Source organism: Salmo salar, chromosome 19 (genome assembly GCF_965601325.2).
Source record: "Salmo salar chromosome 19, fSalSal1, whole genome shotgun sequence".
Classification (NCBI taxonomy): Eukaryota; Metazoa; Chordata; class Actinopteri; order Salmoniformes; family Salmonidae; genus Salmo; species Salmo salar.
The window spans coordinates 20,273,930-20,287,885 of record NC_138309.1 but is presented as its reverse complement, the minus strand read 5'-3'; the positions used below and the strand labels follow the sequence as shown (position 1 = coordinate 20,287,885).

The 13,956-nt window shown below is 43.0% G+C and overlaps 1 protein-coding gene across 1 annotated transcript in view; it reads right to left on the bottom strand.

Annotated features, from left to right (window-relative positions):
* LOC106578558 (zinc finger protein 438) overlaps window positions 1-13,956 on the bottom strand; it is a 92,392-nt gene that overhangs the window by 30,346 nt on the left and 48,090 nt on the right. The window lies entirely within an intron of this gene.

The window sequence follows — 13,956 nt, the reverse complement described above, 5'->3', positions numbered from 1 at the left end:
AGTCAACCCATATGCAACTGTGACGACTCTCCCACTCTGTCTGCCGTATTCTCTCTATTTGCTCTTGTTTCCTTATTAGGATGCCGGTGGGCGGAGTTGGGAGGGTCGTCAGCTACATGGGAAACACCTGGGACCGGGTGTGTGTCCCAGGATAAATGCACCTCTTCCACATTCATTGGGGAGACTCTCTCCATGCAGACACAGACAGATTTTGGTTGTGGCTATTTGGTTTGTGTGCGTTGGCACCTTTCAACACCCCTCATTATCACATGTATACACGCGACCACTCACACTACTGACTAAACACACACCATTGTTAATTGTATTTACTTTACTTCAGTTAATAAATATATTTTGTTATTCTTTATCTCCACGTTGTCTCCCTTTATGTTACGGGCTTCGAGCCGGTTCGTGACACAACATATGCACAGTATATAGGAAAGGAACACTAAAATCTACACATACAGGGACGGTTTCCCAGATACAGATTGAGCCTTATCCTGGATTCAAAAGGAAGATCTATGGAGAATATCAATTAAAAGTGCTTCTTAGTCCAAGACTACGGTTTAGGATTGGGCGGTATACAGATTTCCATACCATGCCTCTGCCATCCAGGGTTATACGGTATTACCGGTAGTGCACACAAGGGTGCTATTTTTTGCGGGGAAACAGAAGAAATCCCCAAAAACATCCCTTACCAAAATTCTAACAAGTACTAAGGAACTCTCATAGTGGATGCTAGGTAAATGCTAACGAGCGCATGCAAACATTTACTCCTAGGACAGACAACCCAGCTCATAAAGTATCTCAACGCAGTTTACAGCACGCACAAATATATTAGGCAGCTGGGATCTTAATCCAAGAGGGGATTGTCTCTGCTGCTATTACCAAGAAGCTTGATCTCGCAAGCTAACATCAGCCACTTTAGTTAACAAAACCCAGCTGGAAATAACTTATTTAGATAGTTAACATATATAGCTGGCAAACTGTAGTAAATTTCATAATTTCACTGCACTTAAATTGCGCTGCAGGGGTGACTCACCTCACAAAGCTCCCATTTTGCTCCCATTTTTCTTTGTAAGCAAACACATGTTGCTGGTTCAAACCTCTGTTTTGGGAAAATAGTACTGGTAAACTCATAATGAACAAAATGATGAACACAATCTGCTGTATCTATTACCTAGTGCACAAGTTGACTGCAGGTATTTTTTTTTTTAAATAACACATTTAGGGCTTTCCGAGTGGCGCAGTGGTCATTATAGTGCTAGCTGTGCCACTAGAGATTCTGGTACGAGTCCAGGCTCTGTCGCAGCCGGCCGCGACCGGGAGACCCATGGGGCGACGCACATAGGTCTCCAGGGTAGGGGAGGGTTTGGCCAGCAGGGATGTCCTTGTCCCATCGCGCTCTAGCGACCCCTTTGGCGGGCCGGGCGCATGCACGCTGACACAGTCGCCAGGTGTACATTGTTTCCTCCGACACATTGGTGTGGCTGGCTTCTAGGTTAAGCGGGCACTGTGTCAAGAAGCAGTGCGGCTTGGTTGGGTTGTGGTTTGGAGGACGCACGGCTCTCGAATCCGTACGGGAGTTGCAGCAACGAGGCAAGACTACCTACCAATCTGCTACCACGAAATTGGTAAGAAAAAGGGGTAAAAAAAAAAAAAAGCCTAACATTCAAAGCCCAAAAAACATCATCAGAATGCTAATAAAATGCTAACAAGCCAATTACTAGAATCCTCAGAGAATGCTAAACTAAACTACACAAGTAACTCAAATGTTACTCAGTTTGCTGCACACACAAAACTAATATTAGCCAGAAAGGCCCTTGATCCAGCAGGGGATTCTCTGCTGTTACCAAGTGAATGCTTGATATTGGAAGAAGCTAGCTAACCACTTACCTAACTGAATTCCACAAAAAAAAAATCCCTTTTTCAGGACCCTGTCTTTCAAAGATAACTCATAAAAATCCAAATAACTTCATAGATATTCATTGTAAAGGGTTTAAACATTGTTTCCCATGCTTGTTCAATGAACCATAAACAATTTACATTTACATTTTAGTCATTTAGCAGATGCTCTTATCCAGAGCGACTTAAGTTTTTTTTTTTGTACTGGCCCCCCGTGGGAATCGAACCCACAACCCTGGCGTTGCACACACCATGCTCTACCAACTGAGCCACAGGGAAGGCATAATTAATGAACAAGCACCTGTGGAACGGTTGTTAAGACAATAACAGCTTACAGACAGTAGGCAATTAAGGTCACATTTATGAAAACTTAGGACACTAAAAAGAGGCCTTTCTACTGACTCTGAAAAACACCAACAGAAAGGACCCTGCTCATCTGCGTGAACGTGCCTTAGGCATGCTGCAAGGAGGCATGAGGACTGCAGAAGTGGCCAGGGCAATAAATTGCAATGTCCATACTGTGAGATGCCTAAGACAGCGCTACAGGGAGACAGGACAGACAGCTGATCGTCCTCGCAGTGGCAGACCACTTGTAACACCACCTGCACAGGATCAGTACATCCGAATATCACACCTGCGGGACAGGTACAGGATGGCAACAACAACTGCCCGGGTTACACCAGGAATGCACAATCTCTCCATCAGTGCTCAGACTGTCCGCAATAGGCTGAGAGAGGCTGGACTGAGGGCATGTAGGCCTGCTGTAAGGCAGGTCCTCACCAGACATCACCGGCAACAGCGTCGCCTATGGGTACAAACCCACCGTCGCTTGACCAGACAGGACTGGCAAAAAGTGCTCTTCACTGATGAGTTGCGGTTTTGTCTCACAAGGGGTGATGGTCGGATTCGCGTTTATCGTCGAATGAATGAGCGTTACACTGAGGCCTGTACTCTGGAGCGGGATCGATTTGGAGGTGGAGGGTCCGTCATGGTCTGGGGCGGTGTGTCACAGCATTATTGGACTGAGCTTGTTGTCATGGCAGGCAATCTCAATGCTGTGCGTTACAGGGAAAACATACTTCTCCCTCATTTGGTACCCTTCCTGCAGGCTCATCCTGACATGACCCTCCAGCATGACAATGCCACCAGCCATACTGCTCGTTCTGTGCGCGATTTCCTGCAAGACAGGAATGTCAGTGTTCTGCCATGGCCAGCGAAGAGCCTGGATCTCAATCCCATTGAGCACGTCTGGGACCTGTTGGATCGGAGGGTGAAGGCTAGGGCCATTCCCCCCAGAAATGTCCGGGAACTAGCAGGTGCCTTGGTGGAAGAGTGGGGTAACATCTCACAGCAAGAACTGGCTAATCTGGTGCAGTCCATGAGGAGGAGATATTTCTATTCAAGCATATTGGATGACTGTCATTCATATTCCATTCACCCAGTTCAATGTAAACGTGATAGGTTTAGGCTACTACATGTTCCTCAAATTTCCCCTAAACATCATGAGGTTGCTTCAACCTAGCCTATTAATGAAAGTTTACAACGTTGGTGCACACTGGTCGAGATAAAAATTTGAGGTGACAGACTGACACATTCAATACCGCCTTGCACACTCTTGCCTGCATCTAGCTTATCTAGGGTGTAATCATTAGTCCAACAGTTGCAAACAACTGTTTGTCTATTGTATGTTTATTCCCATTTCGTTTGCTTACGTTTTTCAACAGAATCGGTGGAATGAATACACCCCTGATCACGCGTAAACACAGTTCACTTTCAGAGCAGCCACGTTGTATTCCTTCTAGCATCTATTCACTCTCCTTCTCTCACTTTTTCCCTTCACTTGTGGACTTCAATGCACAACACATCAGCTGTATGTAACCAGGCAAAAAAAAAAATATTCCAAGCCAAACTATATCATAACCGCTACACAAAGCCTACATCGTTGTCCCCATATTAGCGAAAGTAACGTCAGTCAACATAGCTAATAGAACTAAAGCATTAGTAAACTCACTACAATCATGCAGTAACATTACAGTGTACAGTCAGTAAGCAGTTTAGCACTTACACCGGCGGGCCCCGCTGGCAATACATTTGTAAAACCAAAAGCTTACCTTGACTTGGAAGAGTTCCAGTGTTGTGTTGGATAGTCATAGCTAACATAGCATCCCTCTGTTTGAGCAGGGGCTAAACTAGCTAGCTGCATTTGGACGGAAGCCAGCTGTCCTCCGGCTACACCATAGTGCTACCCTACAGTGTGCTGTTGAGGCTACTGTAGACCTTCATTGCAAAACAGTGTGTTTTAATAAATAATAACAGAAAGTGGTTGAAAAACGCAGAGTAATATGCATGTTCTTTCGAGAGAGAGAGAGGGAGAGAGAGAGAAAGCGCTAGTCCCAGGGCTGTGAGGCTTTAAGTCAACTGACCGACACTCCTCATTATCAACTCACACAGTACGAATTGGAGCTAACAGGCTTTGGCCCCGGCAGACAGGCCCATGAGACTCTGTGTGTGTGTGTGTGTGTGTGTGTGTGTGTGTGTGTGTGTGTGTGTGTGTGTGTGTGTGTGTGTGTGTGTGTGTGTGTGTGTGAGTGAGAGACATTGTGCTGAGGAGCAGTGAAAGGGGTCAGTTCTTAAACCACAATCCTTTCCAAATATCCCCACAGGCTTTGTAGGATGACCAGAGCATTCTTCTGATAGCTACTACCCAAGTAGCTAATCTAATTCCCACACACTAAACTACTGCTGTGTGTATTTTGCTATTTGTTAGTGGCGCAAGGTTGCTACAGCATGTACAAAAGGAGGTAAAAGGTTATGCTACTGGTGGTTTATATATTCTATGACATTACATTTTATGTACCAAGATGTTCAAATAAACCTTCAGTTCAAACTTCCATTCTGTTTTTCCTCCCACCATCCCATGCAGCTATCAGGTTCATATTCCCTCCATAAGGCTGGGGCTGGCATTTACATTGGCCTCTCCCTCCCTCCGCCATCACCATCCAGGCCAGGGCTGTAACCAGTAACCACCTTGCAATGTAAATTATTACATTTGTGAATCAAGCTTTCCACCTCAAACAGGCTGTTTATACAGGCCCGGAGATAAAGAGCAAGTGTGTTTTCCTGGGGGTGTTGAATGTCATTAGCCTACGCTGAGGCTTTGTGTGTGTATGTTATTCATAATGACATTCTATCTACATACTACGTGGCTATGCCTCTCGTTCTGCGACTTAATAAACTCAACATCAACTCAGCTGCAGGTCAGGGGAATGGCGATGGATTCAAAATATGATGTTTCTTTAGATGGAGGTGACAGAGGAAACGGGTTGCCTTTTGTTTTTATAGATGAAATTAATCTAAAAGCTCCTGAAATCATTTTCACTTCAGTTCCATTTTACTCACAAATGTATATTGGTTAACCGTTTGGTTCACCATCTGACTGCATCCCAAATGGAACCCTATACCCAGCCCCAGGTCAAAAGAAGTGTACAATATAGGGGGTGCCATTTGACACACAATCTCTGGCTATTAAAAAATAACTGATGTTAGTTTTATGCTATAGCACAGAACATTTCATCTTGTCATTGTTTTCACTATAAAACAAAATGGTCAATCAGCAGGTGGTCCAAGTTCCCTTCCCTCACCTTTCATGCTAAAGTCTTCAACTTGGAGACAAAAACAAAGAGCAAGGTGTATTTTTGTAAAATCACATACAGCTGCACCGTACCACTGAATCCCAAAATTAACCTCGACCACATGAAAACCTGCTGTCTCCATTCCGGGTAGGGCAGGAAAATTACACCCCTCCACTTCATGCCTTGGTATTAAACCTCAATTATAAACTGGGTGGTTTGAGCCCTGAATGCTGATTGGCTGACAGCCGTGGTATATCAGACCGTATACCATGGGTATGACAAAATATGCATTTTTACTGCTCTAATTACGTTGGTAACCAGTTTATAATAGCATAAAGGCATCTCTGGGGTTTGTGCTATATGGCGAATATACCACGGCGAATATACCACGGCTAAGGTCTGTATCCAGGCACTCCACGTTGCGTCGTGGTTAAGAACAGCCCTTAGCCGTGGTATATTCAAATCAAACGTTTGTCACATGCGCTGAATACAACAGTGAAATGCTTACTTACAAGCCTATAATCAACAATAAGTAAAAAATAGATAATAAAACTAACAAATAATTAAACAGCAGCAGTAAAATAACAAGCGAGTACAGTTTGTACTGGTACTGTGTCAATGTGCGTTGGCACCGGGGGCAAACCACCCCGTTTATAATATTGGCCATATACCACACCCCCTCGTGCTTATTGCTTAATTAGAGGATGGCAGTGTTGTCACAGATGTCACCATTGGTTCTGTTGTTGCCAAGGCAGGGTGCTTCACGAAATAGACTCGCATCTAAAAACACCTCTAAAGTCAGTTTGTTAACTTTGTGTGTAGAGGGCTAGAGTAGGCCAAGCCTTGGCTGATGGGTAGTACAAAGAAAGTTGTTCATCCCATCCAACTGGAAAGTACTGGGCAGTCATGCTGCCTCACATGGTGGCACAATGTACAGTTCAAATGTAGTCAATCGTTCAATCACCACCATTTGGACTCGTACTACAGGGCCTAGCCTACATGTTTAGCCCTGTGTATATAAAAGAAAGAAGAAAACTCGGTATGATATACAGTGCCTTCGGAATGTACTCAGAGCCCGGGCCTTTTTCTACATTTTGTTACATTACAGCCTTATTCTAAAATTGATAAAATGAAACAAATTCCTCAGCAATTTTCACACAATACCCCACAATGACAAAGCGAAAACAGGTTTTTGGAAAGTTTTGTTAAATACCTTATTTACATAAGTATTCAGACCCTTTGCTATGAGACTCGAAATTGAGCTCAGGTGAATCGTATTTCCATTGATCATCCTTGAGATGTTTCTACAACTTTATTGGAGACCACCTGTGGTAAATTCAATTGATTGTACATGATTTGGAAAGGCACACACCTGTCTATACAAAAGGTCCCACAGTTGACAGTGCATGTCAGAGCTAAAAACCAAGCCATGAGGTCGAAGGAATTGTCAGTAGAGCGCCGAGACAGGATTGGGTCAAGGCACAGATCTGGGAAATGGTACAAAAATGTCTGCAGCATTGAAGCTCCCCAAAAACACAGTGGGCTGCATCATTCTTAAATGGAAGAAGTTTGTAACCACCAAGACTCTTCCTAAAATTATAGCAAGATGATGCCGACAGAGATGGTCGCCTCGCTTCACGTTCTTAGGAAACTATGCAGTAATTATTTTTTTTTTTTTACTTGTTAGATATTACTGCACCGTCGGAACTAGAAGCACAAGCATTTCGCTACCCTCACATTAACATCTGCTAACCATGTGTATGTGACCAATAAAGTTTGATTTGAAGTTGGCCGCCTGGCCAAACTGAGCAATCAGGGCAGAAGGGCCTTGGTCAAGGAGGTGCACAAAGAACCTGATGCTCACTCTGACAGAGCTCTAGAGTTCTTCTGTGGAGATGGGAGAACCATCCAGAAGGACAACCCTCTGCAGCACTCCACCAATCAGGCATTGATGGTAGAGTGGCCAGATGGAAGCCACTCCTCAGTCAAAGGCACATGAAATCCTGCTTGGTGTTTGCCAAAAGGCACCTAAAGACTCAGACCACGAGATTCTCTGGTCTGATGAAACTAAGATTGAACTCATTGGCCTGAATGCCAAGCGTTACATTTGGAGGAAACCTGGTACCATCCCTACGGTGAAGAATGGTGGTGGCAGCATCATGCTGTGGGGATGCTTTTCAGCGGTAGGGACTGGGAGACTTGTCAGGATCGAGGTAAAGATGAACGGAGCAAAGTACAGAGAGATCCTTAATGAAAACCTGCTCCAGAGTAGGGCTGGGCGGTATACCGTTTTTTGCGATATACCGGTATTGATGCACGGACCGGTTTGGGTTTTTACTTTACCTTCTATAAAGGTATTTGAATGTTTGGTTTGTTAAATGTGATACGCAGTGTGTAACGTCCATTTTTATAGTTTACTTCTCTATTTGAGTCATCTTTCTCCACTCTCTCTCCATGCCGCTTTCCACACAGACCTAGCCCCTGTCACTCAAGGAGCACATTTATTGTTCCTTGACCACGAGACACTTGCTTTGGTCAATGCAGCATATGCAACAATGTTAATGACAACAATGCAGTTGTCACTTTGCTTCTTAATATAAATCTGCTAGCGTTCTATAATTACACTATTAGCTTGTGTTTCTTTCAACTGCAAACAGATAGTTTGTCTTTTCTTAGCAAGTTGTTCCTAAATCTTGTTAGCCGCTAATGCTAATCACTAGCTAGCTAATACATGTACTGAGTAAGAGCAAGCGCAATTAGCTTATACAGCCTGATAATACCAGTGATGGTGTAGACCTAAATCAGCATGTTGTTTGTGCAACAGTATCTTCTAAATCAAAGAGGAGTACGCAAAGCAAGAATACGTTAGCTACATGAAGTAGCTAAGAGTAAACATTCAATGTAACCAAAGATTATAGGGTCCCCTATGAAACACCTATAAACACTTTAGTTCCTACCCTGTCACAATAACTCCTCCCTGGCAATTTCATTCATTCAGTCAAACAACAGTGTATTAAAAGTGCCCACTATTATATTCTAACTATACAATAAGAATATACATTCTATTTCCATGATTCCAACAGTTAAGATTTATAGCAAAACACTTGGGTTAAGTCAAATTGCAACATGTGTTTAAAAATATGGCCCAGATTGCTTGCCCATATCGTGCAGCCCTACGTGGCAGTGTGGAAATGATCTCAAATGCAGAAATTGATGAAAAGTATGCCTTTTTTGGGGTTGAAGTTGCGACCGAATGGAGAAAGACCCATTGAAATCACTTAGAATGTATGTGTTGCCATCCTAGGGTCATGCACTACTCATAAAGCAAATTTAGAACTTTTATTTTAAAAAAACTAAAATAGTAAATTCTTTTTTTATTTCCCTGATATAATATTTAATATCACCCAGCCCTACTCCAGAGCGCTCTGGACATCAGAATGGAGTGAAAAATTCACCTTCCAACAGGACAATGACCCTAAGCACACAGTGAAGACAACACAGGAGTGGCTTCGGGACAAGTTTCCGAATGTCCTTGAGTGGTCCAGCCAAAGCCCGGACTTGAACCTGATCGAACATCTCTAGAGAGACCTAAAAATAGCTGCGCCGTGACACTCCCCATCCAACCTGACAGAGCTTGAGAAGATCTGCAGAGTATTTGGGGAGGAACTAGGCTGTAATTGCTACCAAAGGTGCTTCAAAGTACTGAGTAAAGGGTCTGAATACTTACGTACAGTTGAAGTCGAAAGTTTACATACACCTTAGCCAAATATAAACTCAGTTTCACAATTCCTGAAATTTACTCCAAGTAAAAATTCACTGTCTTATGTCAGTTAGGATCACCACTTTATTTTAATAATGTGAAATGTCAGAATAATAGCATAAAGAATGATTTTATTTCAGCTTTTATTTCTTTCATCACATTTCCAGTGGCTCAGATGTTTACATGCACTCAATTAGTATTTGGTAGCATTGCCTTGAAATTGTTTAACTTGGGTCAAAGGTTTCTGGTAGACTTCCACAAGCTTCCCACAATAAGTTGGGTGAATTTTGGCCCATTCCTCCTGACAGAGCTGGTGTAACTGAGTCAGGTTTGTAGGCCTCCTAGCTCGCCCAAGCTTTTTCAGTTCTGCCCACAAATTTTCTATAGGATTGAGGTCAGGGCTTTGTGATGGCCACTCTAATACCTTGACTTTGTTGTCCTTAAGCCATTTTACCACAACTTTGGAAGTATGCTTGGGGTCATTGTCCATTTGGAAGATCCATTTGCGACCAAGCATTAACTTCCTGACTGATGTCGCTTCAATATATCCACATCATTTTCCTCCCTCATGATGCCATCTATTTTGTGAAGAGCACCAGTCCCTCCTGCAGCAAAGCACCCCCACAACATGATGCTGCCACCCCCGTGCTTCACGGTTGGGATGGTGTTCTTCAGCTTGCAAACATCCCCCTTTTTCCTCCAAACATAACGATGGTCATTATGGCCAAACAGTTCTGTTTTTGATTCATCAGACCAGAGGATATTTCTCCAAAAAGTATGATCTTTGTCCCCATGTGCAGTTGCAAACCGTAGTCTTGGCTTTTTTATGGCAGTTTTGGAGCAGTGGCTTCTTCCTTGCTGAGCGGCCTTTCAGGTTATGTTGATATACGACTCGTTTTACTGTGGATATAGATACTTTTGTACCCGTTTCCTCCAGCATCTTCACAAGGTCCTTTGCTGTTGTTCTGGGATTGATTTGTACTTTTTGCACCAAAGTACGTTCATCTCTAGGAGACAGAACACGTCTCCTTCCTGAGCGGTATGACGGCTGCGTGGTCCCATGGCGTTTATACTTGCGTACTATTGTTTGTACAGATGAACGTGGTACCTTCAGGCATTTGGAAATTGCTCCCAAGGAAGAAGCAGACTTGGAGGTCTACAATTTTTTTGGCTGATTTCTTTTGATTTTCCCATGATGTCAAGCAAAGAGGCACTGAGTTTGAAGGTAGACCTTGAAATACATCCACAGGTACACCTCCAATTGACTCAAATGATGTCAATTAGTCTATCAGAAGCTTCTAAAGCCATGACATAATTTTCTGGAATTTTCCAAGCTGTTTAAAGGCACAGTCAACTTAGTGTATGTAAACTTCTGACCCACTGGAATTGTGATACAGTGACTTATAAGTGAAATAATCTGTCTGTAAACAATTGTTGGAAAAATTACTCAGATGTCCTAACCGACTTGCCAAAACTATAGTTTGTTAACGGTAAATTTGTAGAGTGGTTGAAAAACAAGTTTCAATGACTCCAACCTTAGTGCATGTAATATTCCGACTTCAACTGTAAATGTGATATTTCAGATATTTTTTTAAATAAAATAGCAAAGATTTCTAAAAACTATTTTTGCCTTCTCATTATGGGTTATTGTGTGTAAATTCATCAGGGGACAAAAACATATCATCGATTTTAGAATAAGGCTGTAACCTAACAAAAAAAAAGATAAACTCAAGGGTCTGAAATTACTACTTTCCGAAGGTACTGTACACACACGTACCGGCACCTAAGTGTCGAGATAATATCGTACTGTGAGGTCCCTGGCAGATCCCAGACCTGTCCCTATGGTTCCCTACATTTGACCAGAGCTCATAGGGTCCTCCTCCTGCCATGGTTGAGCTAGGCACAATACCGTGAAACCACGCAGACTAGTCACTCACCATCCCAATTCCCTGTGAGATGGGGCAGGCGAAGCCTGCAGCATTCTCCCCCTACAAGCCTGTCTGTCCCTGGTCGCTCTACTTGTTCGTACATTAGGGTCACTGGTAATTCATGTCTTACAAAATAGACACAGTTCAACTGTTCAGCCAGGGACAACAGAGACTGCTCGCAAGTGCCAGCAGCGTTCCTTCCCTTCTCTTTGTTACCGACAGGAGAAAAGTAGATCCACTGTGCGTGAATACATTGGAGCTGCGAGACACTTCTAACCAGAGTAACATTACTGTGTGTCAAGAAGCAAGCTGCTCAGTGCCTACAGAAGTCAACCAGGGGGAGGCATTTCATTTTTACTTTGAGAAACTGCAGTAGATTCACTAAAGATCGTGCAAAAAATGTTGAAAAGATTGAAACAACATCTCACACAGGTGCAAACCCAGAGACACAGATACTCGGTAAAGTGGAACAGAAACCCTGTTGGATTATGAAGACAAGACTTTGAGCGCCAAGCTCCCAAAACTTAACGAGGGAGAGATCAAAAGCCTGTGTGTTCCTGGCGAGCGGAACCAATCAGCCAGGAGGGCCCGGCCAGGAGAGGAGAGGAGAGGAGGATGAGAGGAGAGACAAGCGCTTCCCTTTTAAATTGATCCCACAGAGACCCTGGTGGTGGTTACCCTTGACTCAGGAGAGATAACAACTCTCCAAGCCCCACGGATCTGAGGAGACTCGGTGAAGAGAAACCGGAGAGGGAGGGATAGAGAGAGAGAGAGGGATAGAGAGAGAAGGAGGGATAGAGAGCGAGAGAGAGGGATAGAGAGAGAGGGAGGGATAGAGAGCGAGGGAGAGAAAAAAATTGCGAGAGAAGACAGAGTTGAGGCTAGGATAGAGAGCAGGGTGGGGACGGAGAACAGAACAAAGAGCTGATCACAGTCTCTGGGGCAGTCAGTCAATGTGTATCCAGACAGCATCTGATCCAAGCCCTCCCTTGACATGATGCCAACATACAGACATGGATTCTGGAGTATCAACTATCAAAACTAACCGATGTTACATGTCCTGATGATGTACTTTAGCAGCAGTGTCTATTTACTCTGTCCTGTTCTGGCAGATTAAGCCTTGGCTCATTAAGGTCTGAGATTAGACTCTAGACCACACCATTCTGTTTAATCCCCTTCGAGCATGGAGCTCGAGGGAACAATGGTATCACTTCAGCCCAGAGACCCAACATGCTGCCAGACTCAAAACACAGCCTGCCCAGTGACCAACACATCAGCTCAGACACACTTTGCTGTGTGTCTCCTATCCCTTTTCGCTAGTCTTATCCCTTTATTGCATTAATAAAGGTGATTCAGTACTCAGTTGATCTCTCTAGCTGCTCGCTATAAAGATCTTCTCGCTCTCCCTCCATTTCTCTCTCTCTCTGTAGACACATGAAGCCTACCTTTCAGAGAGGTGAAGGGTAAAAAGCTATGTGTTGTAACTACATCTTGGTGGGAGCCCTTTATACGTACAGTGCCTTCAGAAAGTATTCACACCCCTTGACTTTTTCCACAATTTGCTGTGTTTCAGCTTGAATTTAAAATTGAGTAAATGTAGATTTTTTGTCACTAGCCTACACACAATACCCCAAAATGTCAAAGCGGAATTATGTTTATAGAAATTTCTACAAATTAATGAAAAATGAAAAGCTGAAATGTGTTGAGTCAATAAGTATTCAACTCCTTTGTTATTGCATGCCTAAATAAGTTCAGGAGTTACCACAAAGATACAGTTACAGAGTTTAACATTGTAGTTACTCCACAATAGTAACCTAAATGACATACTAAAAAGAAAGAAGCCCGTACAGAATAAAACATATTCCAAAACATGTATACTGCTTGCAATAAGGCACAAAAGTAAAACTGAAAAGATTTGGCAAAGAAATGAAATACTTATGTCGTGAACACAAAGCGTTACGTTTGGGGATAATCGAACACAACACATCACTGAGTGCCACTTCATATTTTGAAGCATGGGAGTGGCTGCATCATGTTATGGATATGCATGTCAGTGGCAAGGACTAGGGAGTTTATGATAAAAAGAAACAGAATAGAGCTAAGCACAGGTAAAATCCTAAAGGAAAACCTGGTTCAATCTGCTTCTAACAGACACAGGGAGACAAATTCACCTTTTAGCAAGACAATAACCTAAAACACAAGGCCAAATCTACACTGAAGATGTGGTCTAGTTAGTTTTGACTTAAATCGTCTTGAAAATATATGGCAAGTCTTGAAAATGGCTGTCTAGCAATGATTAACAACCAACTTGACAGAGCTTGAATTAAAAAAAAAAGAATAGTGTGAAGATATCGTACAATGCAGGTGTGCAAACCTATTAGAAACTTACCCAGAAAGACTAACATGTATTGACTCAGGAGGTTGAGTACTTATGTAATCGAGATACAGTATATTAGTGTTTTATTTTTCATAATTTTTTCCAAATGTTAGGATTTAATGTAGATTGTTGACAAAAAAAATTACAATTTGTAGTCCCACTTTGTAAACCAGCAAAATTTTGAAAAAGTCAAGGGGTGTGAATACATCCTGAAGACACTGTAAAGGCTTTACATGCCCTCTCCACACTAAAACACATGCGCTCTCTCCACAGGCCTTAGAGGTGCCTCTGTGATGTAGTCTCCTTACAAGAGGAGAAGATGTGTCCCGGGGGGAGTTGAGAGGTGAGAAGCAG